This window comes from Myodes glareolus, chromosome X (genome assembly GCF_982192425.1).
Source record: "Myodes glareolus chromosome X, mMyoGla1.1, whole genome shotgun sequence".
NCBI lineage: Eukaryota > Metazoa > Chordata > Mammalia > Rodentia > Cricetidae > Myodes > Myodes glareolus.
In genome coordinates, this window is record NC_142053.1 from 144,315,094 (window position 1) to 144,334,576 (window position 19,483).

The following is a 19,483-nucleotide window of genomic DNA, read 5'->3' on the forward strand; positions in this document are numbered from 1 at the left end:
TTTTATAAGGAGATCTGTGTGTACCCTGCATTCCCCCACTCTCTTTGGGGGCTGGGTTTCAAGACAAGGTTTCTCTGTGAAGTTGACCTCAGACCTTGAACTCCAGAGATTCGCTTGCCTCTGTCTCCTGAGTGCTAGAATTAAAGGGGTGTGCCACCACCACCCGACATTTTTTCCTGCTTTTATACTTTAATAGAATTTTAAAATAATCTTCCTGTGTTGTTACAAAGTGTTCGTAATATTTTTAATGGTTTCATAGCATTCTAGAGAGACTATGGGTTTCCTTAATTTCTTAGCCCAAATTTTTTCCACTCGATGCTTGAAATTCAAGTCTCCTCTTTTACAAATACAAGTATTTTTAAATACCTTTCAATTATCTATCACCAATTAAGATCTATCATCTATCTACCTATATTAATCAAGAATGGAAAATTAGGTGGAGAAGGTGTTAAGAGATGGGAAAGGGAACAGGTTACTCCGAGTAGCAAACGCAGATCCTGGTTGTGGTGCTTAGGCAGGCACAATTGTCGCCGCCACTGCAGGGCGAGTTGGGGAGGAAGCCCCTCCCTGGGACTGCAGACTGCTTGACCACGCCCTCGCCGCTGCGGAGTTTGGCCTCGGCCTAAAGCGGTCTCTGTCGCCCCCTGCCGTTCACGCCGCAACCTCAGTTTCTGGTCCCCCTCTCTCCGCCCCCTCCTCCATTTTGCGTCTCCGGAGCTTTCTCCTGTCCATTCCCCACCCTGACCCTTCGAGCCCTCTCGCGTGTTACTTTCAAAGTCCTCTCCCGTGGACATTTTTGCGGAACTAGGTGGTGTCACTAGGCCCAGAGGGAATGGACAGACCAAGAGAAGCCCGGAATGGCTGGCCCGCTGAGCCAAGGTTCCAGGCCCCTCTGGGTACTTCAGCAGTGGGAGAATCTGGAGCTGTCGCCTGGAAACCTCCGGACAGAAACCTCTGGGCTGAAGCAGCTTTCTCTACATTCTGGTTCTTAAAGGAGGTGCCAAGAAGAACCGAACATTTGGGGGTTTGATGATTGTGGCACTTGCAGGGTCATTGACTCCATTTCCCTATATGCGGGCAGAGGAATTGGGACTTGAGGGAAGGTCAAAACTCTCAGGTCTCTGAGCGCTGCGACTTGCCACTACTTGGTTCAGGTCCCATAAATGCCTAAATGGCATCTCAAGATGAGAAGATTCAGGAGCCAGCAGTGGGGGTTGTTGGTGCTAGGAAGCAGTCTCCTTCTCAAGTCCTTTTCACCAGTTAATACCCCTCCCTATTCCTTTTGCATCCGCTTTCTCCTTTTTCGCAAATCCAAGCTGATCTAGTCCCAGGGTCTACTTCACACGCACACACGCTCACACACTGCCACCAGTGCTGCACAAATCCGGTAGGAAATCACCCCAAGTGGGAACCAATTAGCTTTCCATCTCACCTAGAGTCGTCCTTCCCCATGCCTCTATTTGCTTGGACCAGACTATCTCTGTTGCCACCACAGGAATGGTTTTCAGGCAGAAGACATGAGCCTCAGCAGACAAATGTGAAGACTGGTGCCAGAAAGCACCACGCAGCTGCTCTAGAGACCCTGCAGACCTACAAAGTAGGGCCAGGTCACCTGTAGGGCTGCCTGGAGAGAAGGGAACCTACTAACACTGAGGCTATGGGTTCCAGCCAAGACACTTGATTCAGTGCTACTGGGGAAATTGGGGTTCCATTTGGATGCTTAGCCTCCTAAATAAAAGAATTTTAAAAGACTGAGAAGGAAGCTCAATGGCCATTTTATTAGAATTTAGAAGAAACACAAGGCAGGTGAGCGGCAATTTTGACAGCTACCAAGTGAAGGAAGAGTCAGGGTTCCAGAAAGTTGGCATGCTCATTGATGAAAGTTTGCATGGCAGATAAAAGGAATTTCAGAGAGCAAGCAAGAAAACCCAGTGTCAGTGAAAGATGCTTAGACTTTTGGCTAGTATCCAAAAAAGAACTAGAGAGGAGGGAAAATTATGCTTTTAAGCAAGGCAGGCTTAGTGGTGCATAGGAGAAGCTCTGTGAACAGCTACACCGGAGGACGGGCTTCTGGAAAATGTATGTACATTACTTCATTAAAGGAATAATTGTTCTTTCCATCTCCTTAACATGCCCTTTGGTAAATCAGCTTTCTTGAGGCATGGTCTCCTGGCCAGGTGATTGACAGGCTCAGGTGGATTAACTCTTAAGGGAGGAGACAATAATAGCATATAATATTATAATATTCTTATCTTTGGAGCAAACCAAAGTGTCTTGTCTCTGGGTCTCAGGATCAGAGGTAGAACTCAGATTCCATTCCTCTGACTAGGAGAAAATAACTTTCCCTAAATGAGCCTCAGTAAAACCCTGACACTCCCAACTTTTCATATGGTATTTTAAATCCTAAAGGGAAATTATGAAGCTTCCCTTTCTAGTGTTACCAGGGAAACAGGAAGTGTGACCAAAGCAGATCATAAGGGAGCAATTCATCTTCAGTAGCCTCCGAATCTAATTCTTATAACACCCACCCACACCAAGAATTGAGGTTCCTTGGCAGTTTTTAGCCCCCCCCCCACACCATCAAGAATGACACAGTGAGGATACGGACCAAGAAGTTCATGACTATCTAGTTCAGAGGCAACAAATGATCCCGGATGTCCACTATCCTGGGGAGGCAACAGTACCAAAGATAAGATAGAATTTTAGAAAAAGCTAGCCAAAGTGTACAAATCCACACCAGATGTCATCTTTGCATTTGGATTCAGAAATAATTTTGTCTTTGGCATGATTGGAGATCCTTTGGATTAGGCAAAAAAAAATGAGCTTAAACACAGACTTGCATGACATGACTTTTATGAGAGGAAAAAGGCCTCAGGAAAATAGTGGAAGTAACATGGGAACAGAATGAAGAAGGCCAGGAGGACTGCAAAGGCCAATGTTGGTGTTGGTAGAAAACAAAAGAAATATTCTGCTGTGACTTCATTAGCTGTAGTGGTGCAAATTTCTAAGCAGACAAACTAAAATTTTCAAGTGAAAAATTTTAAAAAGTTGAGGCTCTAAAATAACTTAGGAGATGAACTGAAACTGGGACATAGAAAGGTTTAGGGTCTCTACTCTTGTTAGCTGTCAGGCTTTCAAAGTGGAATCAAAGGGACCCATACAGATAGAGTAAGGATGCAGCAGATTGACTATAAACAAGAGGAGATAGCATTAAGACAGTAGTTAACAAAGTCCCAAGATTAATAGTGTCACTTCTAATATTATAATGTATGTAAGCTGTTTCTGAAAATCCAGAGATCAAATTCCAAAGTTGTTCACCAAAAAGGATGGTGACATCATCAAGTACAGCTTCCAGGCAACTATGCAAAAGAGGACACATAAGGAGAAACCATACCAGAAGCCAGAGCCCCCAAATACATTTGGAATGTCTGGCCTCTGCCCAGGACAGAACCAAGGCCTTGGCTTCTGGTCAAGGACAAAGACAAGAATGTTTGCCAAGACAGCCTAAAACTGCCCAACCAGTTTTTATCTCCTGTACTCATCAATGGCAGTCTTCAAATTCAAAGCCCAAAGTTCTCAGCAAAGTTCTCTTCTTCTCAAGGTCAGATTTGTATTTCATTCAACTGTATTTCAGGCAAACCGGTACTGATTCATCACAATACAGTCACGTTTAAAACATCGTTTTAAAAGTCTTCTTTTGAAACAAGTTGAACAAAGTAGGGTTTGCAAGAAGGGCAATAGGTAATGGGGTTTGTTGCCAAGCCTAGCAGTCTGAGTTCAAACCCCAAGACTCAAATGATAGAAGAAGTAAACTGACTCTCCAAAATTATCTTCTCATCCCCACATGCCTACCCCAACACATGTAATAATTAATTGAATGTAATTAAAAAAAAACTTTGTATTGATTTTTTTGTGGATTGTACGCCATGCATCCAGATCGCACTCATCTCCCCGTTCCCTTGCTTCTGCCCTCTGCCTTTGCAACCTGTCCCCCAAAACAAAATTTAAAAGTAAAGTCAAAAAACAAAACAAACCAACAATAACAACAAATTTCGGCATGGAAGCTTAGTGTGGTCCAATGAGTCACACAGTGTACCTTTTAGTTTTTACATCTTTATTTAAAAGTATTCATTACAATGAATCATTGGTCTGGTTCGAGGCCTCTGGATTTTGCTTACTGGGCCATCACTGGGACTACTCTTGGATATCCTAATGTTGCCCTGTGTCATGGAGATCCTGCACCTTTGGACTGTAGGTCTGGTCCCTCCATAGGCTCTACCAGTTCATAGATGAGGTAGACCTAGGCCTGTAGAAACTGCAGTGTCTGGTGTTTCTGTGCTATCTGATCAAGAGCCATCAGCTTCTCCCTGACTGTTTACGTAGGTTGCCTGGCTACCTGATTCTATGCATACTGGGAGAAAAAAAGTGACACGCTGATTTAAACAACCTGTGCCCTATTCATAATTTTACTGAAAGTAAACCCTTTAACCTTTTATCTACCTAAAAATGTAGCATAGCACACTAACCTTCCCATCTAGAATTCCCTGGTAATTTAATTAAGGAGTTCAGCCATTCCCACGAATCTCTCTCTTTCTTTCTCTCTCTCTCTCTCTCTCTCTCTCTCTCTCTCTCTCTCTCTCTCTGTGTGTGTGTGTGTGTGTGTGTGTGTGTGTGTGTGTGTGTGTGTGTGTGTGTGTGAAACCCTTATCTGATTGTCTGATTGTCTATGGAGCAAAAGAATTCTGGCCTGAAACCTGCTAGGGCTCAGGAATTGCTTATTTTAAGGGTATATATGGTTGGGAATGTTTGTAATGGGTAGAATGATGTAGAACTGAGAACAATGAATAACAAGGGAGAATAAAAAGGAACAATGAGAAATGATGGATTGAAGAGAGAAGAATAAAGAAACATGGATAGACAGAACCTGTTGTGAGTAGATTTCTTACCCCTCAGATCTTCACTCTCAGGTTTTTAGCCCACCTTTAGCTATTCATGACATCCTTAATTGAACCCTATTAGGTGGTTCCTCATAGTTCTGGTCCTGGCCCTGGGTGGTAGCTGGCTTGGTCAGCCTGCCAGCTTTCCCACATTGTCACCACCCAGGTGAGCTCTCCAGCACTGCCCTGGCAAGCCCACCCAATGGAGCAGACAGCAAGGAGCAGGGCCAGTTCTCTTGCTCTCACACACTTGGTCCAGCTCATCTGCACTCACAGCACCAGGGCCAGCTCTACTGTTTCGCTCAGGTGAGGTGCAGGGCCTGCTCTTTGGATTGCAGCACTTGCTGAGGAGAAGCTCTTCTGTTCTCATGTTCCTCAAGTCAGCTCTCCCACCTGTTGCAGGGGGCAAGGAGTTGGGGGGGGGAGGGCATATTTCCCTTATCCTTGCCATCCCATGACATAAGGGGAGGAGGCTGGGGCAGCTCTCCTGCTCTCATGCCTACAGGCCTTGCTCACCTGTGCCCCCACCAACAGGGTCAGCTCTAGTGTGCTGCTCAGGCAGTGTCAATGCCCACTCTCCCATGTACTGCAGCTGGTGAGGGGCAGGATTAATTCTCACACTCTCATGGCCCTGGGGTCAGCTCTCTTACCTGCCACGGGTGGCAAAGGGTGAGGTGAGGGAGAATATTTTTTCCTCACCCATGCCATCACATGGCAGACAAGTTGGGGGCAGGGTCAGTTGTTCCGCTATCATGTCCTCTGGGCCTACTCACTTGCACCCCTGTCAGCAGGGTCAACTCTATTGTGCTGCCCAAGAGAGGTGCAGGGCCTTTTCTCCTGAGTGCTGCTGCTGGTGGGGGAAAGTGCCAGTTCTCTAACTCCCAGGGCCAGCTCTCACACCCACCAAAGGCAGTAAACAGCGGGGGAGAGAGGAAGTCATCTCTCTCTTACCCGCTCCACCATATGACAGATGAAGGGTAGGGAGAGATCTCCCATGTACAGTCACTGCACTGGATCATCTGTACCTCTAATCACCTGCACCTCTGCCAATGGAGTCAGCTCTACTATGCTGCCCAGGCTAGGTGCAAAGCCGACTTTCCTGAGTGCTGCAGTCAGTGAGGGACAGGATCAGCTTTTTGACTCTCTTGACCCTGGGACCAGTTTTTCTGGCCTACAGAAGGTGGTGAGGGGCAAGGAGCAAGGGGGTATCTCTGCCTCATCCATGCCATCACATGACAGACCGTGGGACCAGCTCTCCCATTCTTATGTATTCAGGTCCAGCACACCCCCACCCCTGCCAGCAGGGACAGCTCTACTGTGCTGCCCTGGAGAGGTCCAGGGCCTGCTCTACAGACTGGTGCAATTGATGAGGGGACAAGGTCAGTTATCCCTAATGATGCCAGCAGTGAGGAGCAGAACATCACCGCTTTTGCTGCTGGTAACAGTAGCCATGGACATCAACACAGACTGTGGCTGTGGTGGGGTCAGGGACCCAGACATGGGCCCTGGCAGCAGCCCAGGCCAGGATGACACCATGGCCCTGGGTGGCAGCGTGGGCTATTCAGATCTGCATGGCTCTGGCAGAGGCTCAAACTTGAGCACTAACCTGGCCCTAGGTGGCAGCCCAGGCCCCTGATGTCCATGGTGCTAAGGATGTGGGCCATGAATATCACTATAGACACCAGTTGTGTTGGACCATGGACCCAGACATGGTCCTTGGCAGCAGCCTGAGTTCAGATTTCAGCATGGTCCCGGTTGGCAATGCAGGTAACTTAAGTTGGCATGAACCCAAGGGCAGTGTGATCCTTAAACCCCCACATGACCCTGGGTCTGGGCCCAGATCCCGGGCATCTGCAATGCCTTTGATGGTGACAGAAGTCTTGACCATTAGCACAGGTCCTGTTTGCAGCAGGGCCACAGCCCCAGAGTTGGTCCTGGCTACAGCTCAGGCCTATACAATGCCCTGGCCCTGAGTGGCAGCACATGTTACTCAGGTCTATATGAGCCTGGCAGCAGCACAACCCTTAGGCACCAAGATGGCCACAGGTGAAGGCGCAGATCCTGGGCATCACTGTGGCCTTTGGTGGCAATATGAGCCATAGTCATCATCAGTACAGACTCAGGCTGTGATAGTACCACAGACCCAGACACGGTTCTTGGCAACCCTTGGGATCAGTTGTCACCATGACCCTTGTTGGCACTGCAGATTGCCCAAATCAGCATGGCCCAAGTGGTGGCATGGCCTCTAAATGCCAATCAGATATCCCCTCAGCTTTTGATGGTAACAAGGTCCAGTCCACAGTCATTGACACAGACCCTGCCTGCAGTAGGGTCACAGACTCAGACAAGATTTACAGGCACAGTTCAGAACCAGATGACACCATGGCCTCGAGTGGCAGCATGGGCCACCCAGGCTTGTAAGGCCTTGGTGGCAGCTTGACCTTCTAAGACCAACATGATCTCAGGTGTTGGCCTGGTACAGATCTCTGCATAGCCCTCAATGGCAACAGGAGCCATGAATGTCAACTCAGAGCCCAGCTACAGAAGGGTTACAGACCCAGACCTGACCCCTGGCAGCAGTCTGGGCTGGATGTCACCATGGTACTGGTGGCAGCATAGGAATCCTGGATTGGCATAGCCCTGTAGGGTCTCATCCCTTAGACATCAACTTGGTCACAGGTAGTGACCCAGACTGCAGGTGTCCACAAGGTCCTCGGTAGTAACAGGAGCTACTGACATCAACACAGATCCCCACAGACGCACCAGAGTCATGAACCAAGTCATGGCCCTTGTCAGTAGTCCAAGCCCAGACATTACCGTGGCCTTGGGTGGCAAGCAGGGCATCTATGATCTCAACTTGTTACTTACCTCCCTTGTCTTTCAGATCAGCCTCTCTCTCCAGCACATGAATCATGCTGCCTTCTCTCTCTCTCTCTCTCTCTCTCTCTCTCTCTCTCCCATTTTGCCACCCTGTACTCACTCACTATAATGGTACCTGACTGCCCAGTGGGGCTGCCTCATGGGTAAAATTTCCTAGATCTGGGGCAGAGCTGTGCTTATCCTCTGGAGTCCACCAGGCCTAGCTTTTTTTTTAAGATTTATTTATTTATTATGTATACAACATTCTCTCCATGTATGCTTGTATGCCAGAAGAGGGCACCAGATCTCATTAGAGATGGCTGTGAGCCACCATATGGTTGCTGGGAATTGAACTCAGGACCTCTGGAAGAGTAGTCAGTGCTCTTAACCTCTGAGCCATCTCTCCAGCCCTCCAGGCCTAGCTTGAATGTAATTTTTGGAAACATTTAAAATAACAAACTAGTGGTTATGAAGGAGCCCAGAGCCCTCAAGGGTAAAGGAAATCAATGAAGCATGTCAGAACTTAACTCTTCACCTGACAACTGGTCTTTTAGTAGTAAAGCTTTTTATTGACCAAGAACAGAAATGATTAAACCTTTATTACACACCTTTGAGACACTTGGAGTTAGCACCTATGCCTAAAGACACTCAAACGTGTAAGAGATCTACCAATTTGTAGGTGTCAGAGACATCCTGTCTGTAGCAGGAGAGGTTTTTGAAACCTACTTGGCCATATTTTAGTTATGTGCCAACCACCAAATTGACACAGCAGGCACAATGAGATGCAGGATGGTGAGGAAATACAGGCTTCCAAACCAAACCAAAGTCCTAAAAGAAATGAAGAGAGGAAGAAAGGAAATGTGAGCCAGCAGTCTTGATGAGAAAGTACTGCATTTGTAAGGATGAGGGAGAGAGAGAGGGAGGGAGAAAGGAAAGAAGGAAAAAGAGAATTGGGTTTGTCTGAAAATGAACAACGTACTCATCACACCACCAGGCTGTGTATGTGCTAAGGAATCTAGAAACGAATCCATGCTACTAGATTTGGATGGGTTTCCCTCACTTGTTTCCACCATGGCTTCCAAACCAGTGATGACATTTGTCCTGCAGCACAGATGAGACTGGAAATTACTCTCTGCAGTGATGGTGGAATGGGATGTTCTGGGCCTGGTTGTCCCAGGCCTGGGTGTACAGGGTCTGAGTGTTCCAGGAATGGCCATTGCAAATCTGACTGATGCTAGTTAAGTTGTTTTGAAACTGGGTATTCTACATGGGAAGGTTTTCAGATGTGTTTGCCAAATTCTCAGGGGATAGTAATGCCAGACCTGGGGATTCTGGAGTTGCTGAGCTCCCAAGTCACCTGGCCACTTGCTTTCTTGCCATTTTTTTCATTTCCTTCTATGGTCTTGGGACCAGATCTTAACCTGTGTGTAGCAGAGGTTCAGAATCTTGGCAAGCTCTTGCGTCTGTTGGTGTCTGAGGTTCTTGCATCTCTGAACTCTACCACTGAGTGCATACGACTGTATCTGAGAGAGCACACTCTGCATCTTCTGCTTCTTGGCCTGGACCTTAGCAACCAGCCATCTTCACTGTGCTCACTAGGTGCAGGACTGGGACATTTGATTTTGGGACTGGTGAGAGAATCCAGGCTCTCTGGAAAAAACATTTCTGTGGAGAATGGAGAGGAGGATGCTCCTGTCTTGGCCTCTTGGCAGATGGAATTTGTAAGGATGAATAATATTTTCAGGACTGTCACTCACAGACGTTGGTGAGCAGTCCCTAAGATTAGCTAGTTCTAAATCAAGCAGACAAGCTGGAGTCACACACAAGTTTTTCTAAAGGAAGAGGAGTAGAAAAGGGCAAAAACTGCAAAAAAAAAATCTTTAAATTAAAGCTAATACCTTAAATTTTAAACGTGGAGGTTGAAGACTGTAACTTGAAGGCCTGCTAGTTGGGATTTTTGTCCTGCCCAGTTCCCACAGTCATTAGGTCCCAAAGAAAATCACACAGAGGGTCTACATTAATCGTAAACTGATTGGCCCATTAGCTGAGGCTTCTTATTAACTTTTATAACTTATATTAACCCATTATTCTTGTCTATGTTAGTCACATGGCTCACTTCCTTTCTCAACAAGGCAGGTCACATCCTGCTTCTTTGGTGTCTGGACAGGAATGCTGGAAGAGCTTCCTTCTCCCCAGAATACTCCTGTTCTCATTGTCTTGCCTATACTTTCTGTCTGGTTGTCCCGCCTATACTTCCTTCCTGGCTACTGGCCAATCAGCATTTATTTAAAACATAATTGACAGAATACAGAATTGTCTTACACCAGAAGACCTTAGAGAAAAATAAATGCTTTCATGGGTATAAATATCAAGAAGCCAGATTGGTCTTTTTCTCCTTGGTTACTCAATGAACATCACCATCATGAATGACATAGTTAACCACTGTCTGGACCAAGAAGTTCATGACCAGTCATCTACTTCAGAGGGAAAAGATGGTCACTGATGTCCTTCACCCTGGGAAGACAACAGTACAAAAGACAGAAATCTGGGAAAACTAGGCAAAATGTGCACGACCACACCAGATAGTTTGTGGGATATTTGTATGCTGTGAGAAGATGTGTTACTGTGATTGGCTTAATAATAAAGAGGTGAATTAGCTAGGCAGGAGAGATAGGCAGGATTTCCAGGGGAGAGAGGAAGAGGAATAATCTAGGCACGTGTATTACACCAGGGAGATGCCAGGAGGCTCTGAAGAAGTCAGACATATAGAACAGATAACAGGTAACCAAACCATGTGGCAGAATTTAGATTAATATAGACAGGCTAATTTAAGTAATAAGAGCTAGTGGAACAAGCCTAAGCTAATAGCCAAGCTTTCATAATTAATAAGTCTCTGTGTTATTATTTGTAAGCCAGCAGTCTTGATGAGAAAGTACTGCTACACCAAATGTCAGCTTTGTAGTTGGGAATCAGAACCCATTTTGTTGGTGGCAAGACAACTGACTTCAGGATCATTTATGACTCCTTGGATTATGTACAGATAATTAAGCCCAAACATGGACTTAAGAGAGACATGAACTGCAGAAGAATAAAAAAGGACAGCAAAAAGAATAAGAAAACAGCAAAAGGAAATACAAGAACAGAACAATGGAGGTCGGAGGATTAGCAAAGGCTGTAGTGCTGGCAAAAAGTGAGCTGGGGACTGGATAACAGGAAAAGAAGGAAAGATTCTGCAGTGACCTCATCTGCCATGATGGTACCAATTTCTGAAGAAAGGATCAATAAACTGCAAAAGCTTTCTTTAAAAGAATCGAGGCCGAACTACATTCCCTCCTTAGGAGGAAGCTATTGGATCAGTCAGACCAACCAGACTAATCTCCCATTGTCACCTGCCATGTTTGTGTGCTCCAGTTTCTGTGCATCCAGTATTGTCACTGTTCTTCATTTTAGATCTTCTAGCAGGAGTTTTAGCTTATTGTGACTGTTGTTTATATTTCCTTAATGTCAAATGACATTAACCATCTTTTTCATGTGCTTCTTTGCCATTTGAAGGTCCTGTTTGGCAAATGTCCTTTAATATCTTCTATGCTTCCTTTTGTCCACTATTTTCTGCAACTGTCTCTTTATCATTAATTTTGTTTGTTTGGCTTACTTTTATCAAATAGTTGCTATGTAGCCCAGGTTGGTTTGGAATTTACAGCTCCCCTGTCTCAACTACAAATGTGCACCACGACACTCAACTACTGCTATGTTTTGAGAACTCTTACTCTTTTAGACAGCTTTTGCTAATGTGTGGTTACAAACCCCCAGCCTATCTATAGCACTTCCTTTCATTCTGTTAGCAGCCTTTCATAAAGTAAGGGTTTCTAATTATCAAATTTTTAAGCTGTGTTTTAGGCATCCAGTCTAAATTCTCTATCCAGCTGTGTTCACAAGTCTTTCACAATTGCGACAAAATAACTTTTGGCTCCTGTTTCTAGAGTTTCCACAGTCACTTGTTCTTCTTACTTTGGTCCTATGACAATGCAATACATTATGGCAGGAGGGCTTGGTGGAGGAAGACTATTCACCAAACGGTTGCTGAGAAACAGAGAGAGAGGAAGCAGATAGTGAGGAAGGGACTGGAGTCTCAATATCCCTTTCAGGGCTACACTCTTTGGTGGCTTAGCTTCTTACCAGTAGGCTTCACCTTTTAAATGTGGCATCATTTCTCAATAGCAACACAGGCTGTCATCAGTTCATACCCCAACTTTTGGAAGATACTTATCCTACCACAGAAATGTTCCTAATTTCCAAGGTAGCTTCCTAAGTTCTTCTCTTTCCTGAAAAATTATTGTTTTATGCTTTACAATAAAGTCCACAGTACCTTTCAGTCAATTTTTGAATAAAGTGCTCATAGGGTCTATCTTTTCTATTTTGCTTTGTTTTCTTTGCTGATGGAATGTCCACCATAATTCTGTGAAAAAAAACTATTCTTCCATTGAATTGCTTTTGCACATTTGTCAAAAATCAGTTAGTCATGTTTGTATGGGGCAATTTCTGTGTTCTCGAGTCTTTTCCATTCATCTGTGTCCCTTTTTTCTCTGGTACACACTGTTTTGAAGCCTTGGGGACAGAAATTCTTTCTGTTTTTAGAGATTGTTTTAGTTATTCTAGAAATTAAAACTTTTGTATAATTTATATTTTGGGGTAGGGAGGGTTTGCTTTTCTAGACTATGTACTCACTATGTAGTCCAAGCTGATCTTGAGCTCACAGTAAACTTCTTGCCTCTCAGCCTTATGCGTTCTGGGATTACAGACATTCAAAGTCTTGTCAAGCTCTGTATATATTTTAGGATGGTATTATATACACAAAAATTGTCACTGATATTTTGCTAAGAGTTTCAATATGTAGAAGAACAGGATTGGAGATATCAGGTTAGTAGTTAAGAACACTTGCTACACTTGCAGAGGATTTGGGTCCAGTTCCCAGCATCCACGTGGAAGTTTACAACTGTCAGAACATGATGCATGGTGAACAATGCCTTGGAGTATCTAGTAAAAACTGCAGAGGGCCTTTTACCTCAAGTGCATCTTGTTCCCTGGATTGTTCTTGGACATGATTTCATGCCTCTGGAGACAAACATTTACATTCAATTCATAAGACATGTTTATTTTTACTGGATTTTGGAACACAGCTATAGAACGCAATCTAGTGAAATAATATGCTGAGTGCTCTCCTAAGGGTGTTCTGAATCAGGATATGGCCTTCTTCCTTGCTTTTGTGTTTTCCCAGATATAACCTATAGTATGTGCCAGATAATTGTATTTAAATTGGTCTGTCCTGAGAAAATTCTGGAAAAGGACAGCTCTGTTAATATTAACTACATGCTTACTGGCTTTTTCTTTTAGGTCACCAACCAGCTCCCAAATCATGACACAGATACTTAATATTAGTTTTGAATGCTCAGTCTAGCTTAGGTCTTTTCTAGATAACTCTCTTAACTTAAATTAGCCTTACCAGTTTAGAACTTTGGATGCTAAAATAGCATGCATTAAGATGCCATATTGTTGTGCCTTTTCTTTATTCAAGTAATGTCCTGAGACAGGTCTATTTTTGGTAATAATTAGGTCAATTGCTTGTTTTATAGTCTTTTGGGGGTCACCTTTCTACTTATAGAACAGAATCATTCTAAGAGTTTTGAAGATTTTCTTCCATTAAAAATTGTCACTAAGGTTGAAGACACATAGCTTAGTGGTAGAATTCTAGCTTGTCTAGAATTTCTGAGAGCCAAGGTTTCATTCCTCAGCATTTAGGCATGAAAACACTTTCCTACTATTTTCTTCCTTTGTTCTTCCCCTGAGAAATTCAAATAGCTTCCAAATGTTTCTAGGCTACTCTAGTAGTCGCTTGAAAAGAAAAAAAACAGGAAAATGTGTGTTATGTATCTTATTCATCCTCACACCAAAATAAAATTCCACAAGGATAAAAGCTTTAAATGAAAAACAAAACACAGAATGTGAAGAAAAATGCAACTTGGGTGTATGGAATTAAATTGAAAACAAGGGCAGAGCTGTTTATGGTGATGTAAATCTGTTCAACTTGCGTATGAAATATTTCTCAATGTATGTTCACCAAGCATTTATACATCGGTATCTTTTCAATATGTTTTTTTCTAAGAATTTTTTTATCTCTGTATCTTTTAGATTCAGGCTCTAAGATAATTTTTGAATGAAAATGAGATCAGTAAGTACTTATTGTTCTGCATGTTATTTTATTCACTTGGAAATAACACAACAGCATCTTTCCAAGTTAATGCATTTCTTTTAATGAATGTGTTTAATGAGCATATGGAAGTCAACACAGTTAAAAAGAGTAATAATTAAGGAATCACTGTGTTGGATCACACTAATAACAGATGTAAGGAGTGAAGAATCAGCCTTACACTGACACTAATAATATCTAAATATCTGTATCAAAGGGATTCAGACTCATAATCCAATTATTTCTATGACATCCTGGATCAAACTATGGCTGGAAACAAGGGGCTCTGAGAAGAAAACTATCAGGACATGTTATACACTACCCAAGTAGATTTGAAGTCTGATATTTAAAAAAACAAAAGAAAGCAAAACTATAAATGTTCGGAGTAGGAGATAGCTCAGTGGGTAAAGGTGCCTGATACCAAGCCTGATCACCTAGTGGAAGGGAACAGCTGATTCCATGGGGTTGTCCTCTGACCTCCACATATGCCCAATGGTGTGCATGTACACACACACACACACACACACACACACACACACACACTAAATAAATGAATAAATTTATTAAGCATCAAAATACATATGTTGTAACATGAGGGGGCCGGCTTGTTGGGGTTTCCGTCCCTCCCGGTACCCCACAGCTGGCAAGCCACAAAGAGAAATCACACACAGGACTCCATAAGGTTATAAACTGATTGGTGTATTAGGTCAGGCTTCTTGTTAACTCTTATAACTTATGTTACCCCATTATCCTTATCTACATTAGCACATGGCTCCGTACCTTTCTCAGCTGGGCAAGTTACATGCTGTCTCTTCAGTGGTCTGCGCAGGAGTGAAGGAATGGCTTCCTGCTTTCCAGAATACTCCTGTTCTCATTGCATCACCTCTACTTCCTGTCTGGTTTTCCCACCTATACTGCCTGCCTGGCCAATCAGCGTTTTATTAAAATATGATTGACAGAATACAGACAATTCTCCCGCATCATTTCCCTCTTTTTTTTTTTAAACAGAGGAAAGTACCCATAGTCCATTTGTTGGGAATGTGGGCGTAGTATTTCAGGCTACTTCCTGCTGGTTGGGGGTGCTGATGATCTTATGAGGACCTAAAGAAAATTTAGAGTTATAATCAAGTCCTGACTGGAGTATCTTGTGAGACCTGATCATCTCAGGCAGTGCCTTGAATCCGTTCTGTATGTAAAACTCAGACATCTGGGCCATCTGTTCCTACCGAAGATTGCTCAGGTGGTCTCCCTTGGCCAAAGATGATTTTTCTTAACTCTGAATAAATCCAGAGCCTCTCATTTTCTGTGGAAACACAAGCAAAATCTCTTCTCCAAAGTAACAAACCTTTTGACTTCAGTTTTGAAGCCAAGGTATTTTCAAAATACCTATCTCGGGTTAGTTCAGCAGTATTTATAAACAACAGTCCTTTAGCAGCTGTTGCTCCTTCCTCAGCATTCAAACAATTCAAAGAGAGCATAATAGCATACAGTATCAAGATTCTCTGTTTATTTTCCATCTTTATTTTAACCTCTATTTCTTTTATTTTTACTTTTACTTTTTGAGACAGGTTCTCTGTATATCTTTGTCCTGGAATAACTCTGTAGACCAGGCTGTCCTTGAACTCACAGAGATCTGCCTGCCTCTACCTCCCCAGTGCTGGGATTAAAGGTGTTTGCTACCACACCTTGAACTCACAGAGATCCACGTGTCTCTGCTTCCCCAGTGCTAGGATTAAAGGTGTGTGCTACCACACCTTGAACTCAGAGATCTATCTGTCTCTGCCTCCCAGGCATTGGGATTAAAGGTGTGTGCTACCACACCTTGAAGTCACAGAGGTCAACTACCTCTGCCCCTTAAAGTCCCAGAGGTCAATGTACCTCTGCCTCCCAGGCATTGGGATTAAAGGTGTGTACCACCACACCCTACATCTCCTTTTCTTTCTTTTTTATTTTTAATGACTTTAACCTTTTAGCCTGCATATATTTTTAACACATAGTAAACCATTTAGAGGTTTTCTTCCTATTTGAATCTCTCTTTACTGTAGATCTCTCTTTTTCTGACCACATGAATCTTTAAGGAGAGGACTAAAACTGTGGCTTTTACGGCTGGAATTAGCCCATTCCTTAGCTTTCCAACCTCGTGGCTGAGGTACCAGCCAGAGCTGTGTTCACTGCCACAACTCTATGGCATTTCAAGGTCCTTGCCAGCAAGCTGCAGCATTCTGCTCACAGACCACACTCAGTCGAACTGCCTGCCTGACAGAGTCAGAGTTTGCTCTGGCAGGACAGCCGGCATTTTACAACAGCACAGCTTTTTTCCTGCTACGGCTGAAAACCCGAAAAGCATGCGTTCAGCTTTTTACCAACACCGTTTAAGTGTTTCGTGGCAGGACCTCTTAAAGAGCTGCAAGGTTTTGCAGCTAAAGCTGAGTCAGGAAGCCTCTCTTAGATGGGAGTGTTTGCTTGCCTCTAGCAAGCAGAGCAGACCCGAGAAATTGCTGCTACCAACAAAACATGCTTTACTCTATTTCCCAAGCTTTCTCAAGCTTTCTGTGGATTCAGTTATCCACATCTGGGCACCATATGTAGCCCCACGTTGGGCGCCATTTGTAACATGGGGGGGCCGGCTTGTTGGGGTTTCCGTCCCGCCCGGTACCCCACAGCTGGCAAGCCACAAAGAGAAATCACACACAGGACTCCATAAGGTTATAACCATAAGGTTATAAGCATTAGGTCAGGCTTCCTGTTAACTCTTATAACTTATGTTACCCCATTATCCTTATCTACATTAGCACATGGCTCCGTACCTTTCTCAGCTGGGCAAGTTACATGCTGCCTCTTCAGTGGTCTGCGCAGGAGTGAAGGAATGGCTTCCTGCTTTCCAGAATACTCCTGTTCTCATTGCATCACCTCTACTTCCTGTCTGGTTTTCCCACCTATACTGCCTGCCTGGCCAATCAGCGTTTTATTAAAATATGATTGACAGAATACAGACAATTCTCCCGCATCATATGTTCATTGATATTCCGAAGATAAAAAAGTTAAGTGTGTTAAAAATCACCATTTTACTTTTCAGAATGATGTTTTTAATCACCATTTTAGTCATTTATTTTAAAAGACAAACTTACATTTAATACAACTAATGTGTTACTAACACAAAAGAGGAAGAGATTGAACTTTCTAATTTGATTATCCAAATAAATCTAAGCTGTTTCCAACTGGCATACAGATTCAGATAAATACTTGGTTCTTTTTCTTTGGCTCTGAGGAGCCCTTCACTATGGCTTATTTCTGTCCAGAAAATTCCCTAGAGAGAATTGTGTGCATAGCCCAGCAGAGGGCCCCATTTTCATTTTCTGAGTGACATCCCACATACACAAAAGTCACTGCAGACAACAATCAGCAAATCAGCAGTGAGGACTGCTGTCCTACCACATTCCACCCACAGGGCTGAGGCTGCTGGCTTCCATTTCCAGCTGCTGAGCTTGGGACAGATGGTGTCTGCACTTCCTTTCAGTCATGGAGGCAGAGATGGTGTGGTTTCTAAGAATAACTAGTGGCTTGGGAAGAGGAGTCCTATTATATTGAAAGCATGCAAGTCATTTTTGTTGCAGCTTTTATTCCTATTCTCATTTTAAAATATACTGAGAAGATATAGAGATACTGAAATGCTTAGAAAAACATATTTAAAAGATACAATGTATAAATGCTTAGTGAATGTACAATGAGAAACTCTTCATAAGTACATTGAATAGATTATAAACTAAGTTCACCACAGTTTGCTTTTATTTTTGTTTTGTTTTGTCTTGTTTTGAGATAAGGTCTCATTATGTATATCCCAGGCTGGCTTAGAACTCATGACCTTCTGCCTCAGTTTTCCAAGTACTGGGATAATAGGCATGTACCATCAACCCAGCTTAAGACTTTCCTCTCCTTAAGGCTCAGAAATGGGGGTGGGGGTGTGTATGCTCGCTCATTTGTGCATGTTTTTCAGTAATAGAAAACTGACTAATGCATAGCTGGAGCAGGAAGGACTCAGCCAGGTTTGTCCAGATTTTTTTTGTGTTCTCTCTCTATTTACTTAGTATTTCTTCTTTCCAGGTGTAGGACATCTCAGGAATGAGGGCCCATGAGCTATTAGACAAGGTAGATCCTTGAATTTATGGCCAGCTCCCATATAGAAAGACAGGAGAAAGTTAGGGTAATATTTCCAGGTTTTGTGCCTTGCATTGAAGTAAAGGAATTACTAGTTTTTATGGCTTGCCTTAGGAAACTAGAGCAAGAGAAAGGGCAGGGAAGAAGGTCAGAAAGGTCTTGCTTCAACTGAGAGTACAGAATACATCAACTCACCATATTTTGTGGCACTGTATTTGGAGCCTGGATCACTAAGGAATTTCTTTTTCAACAAAACCCAGCAGTACAAACATTAAATAAGAGATGACTCTAGTAGTGGCATGAACCTGTAATCTCTAAACTGAAAGGTGAAGCCAAGAAAATTGTGAGTTCTAAGCCAGTCAAGGCTGTACAGAGAGAGGGATTTTGTGTTTGCTTGTCTCAAAAGAAAAACGGGGTGGTTTATTTTACTATATTGATATTCTTCATTAAATTATACTGCCATTAGGATCAAGAGACAAAGCACAAAATTAAAGAAAATAAAAATTAAATAAAAATCCTCTTATTTACAGTGTAAAGTTGCAAACCAGTATATAAACAAGGAACTCAACAAGAAAGGGGCAACATAGACAACCCATAACTGAAGACATTTCAAAAATGACATATTGTTGTCATTTAGATGAAGTTTGTGTGTATCTCCCAAGGCTTCAAGTATTGAATTTTAATTTTCATCAAGAGAGTGAAAATTTAATCTAATGGCATTATTTAGAGTGAAGACTTTATTTTATTATTGAAAATAGATCTTATTTTCATTTATTATATCCTGTTTAATAAGATAAGACAAAAACCATCACATTGATGCTGGACCAGGTAACCCAACAGAAAGAAAAATGTCCAAAGATCAGGCATAAGAATCAGAGATCCACTCATTCACACACTTAGTAGTCCCATAAAAATAATTAACTAAAAGCTACAATATGTATGCAGAGGACCTGGTACAGACCCTTGTAGGCCCTGTGCTTGCTGCTTCAGTTTCTATGAGTTCATATGAACCTTGCTCAGTTTATTTTGAGAGCTTTGTTTTGATATCTTCCATTCTCTCTGATTTTTACACTCCTGCTTCCTCTTCAGAGGTGTTTCCTGAGCTCTGAGGGGAGGGATTTGATGTCTTTATAGGCATCTCTTTCTTTAGGTTAGAAAACGTCTATGATTTTGGTGAAAATATTTTCTGGACATTTGAACTGGGATTCTTCTCCTTCCTCCATCCTTATTTTTCTTAGGTTTGGTCTTTTCATGGTGCCCCAGATTTCCTGGATGTTTTGTGTCAGGA

General features: G+C 43.1%; 1 pseudogene; it reads left to right on the forward strand.

Annotated features, from left to right (window-relative positions):
* Positions 1–2,620: 2,620 nt before the first annotated feature.
* On the forward strand, positions 2,621–3,021 carry LOC125417842 (small ribosomal subunit protein eS24 pseudogene; annotated as a pseudogene).
* Positions 3,022–19,483: the final 16,462 nt, after the last annotated feature.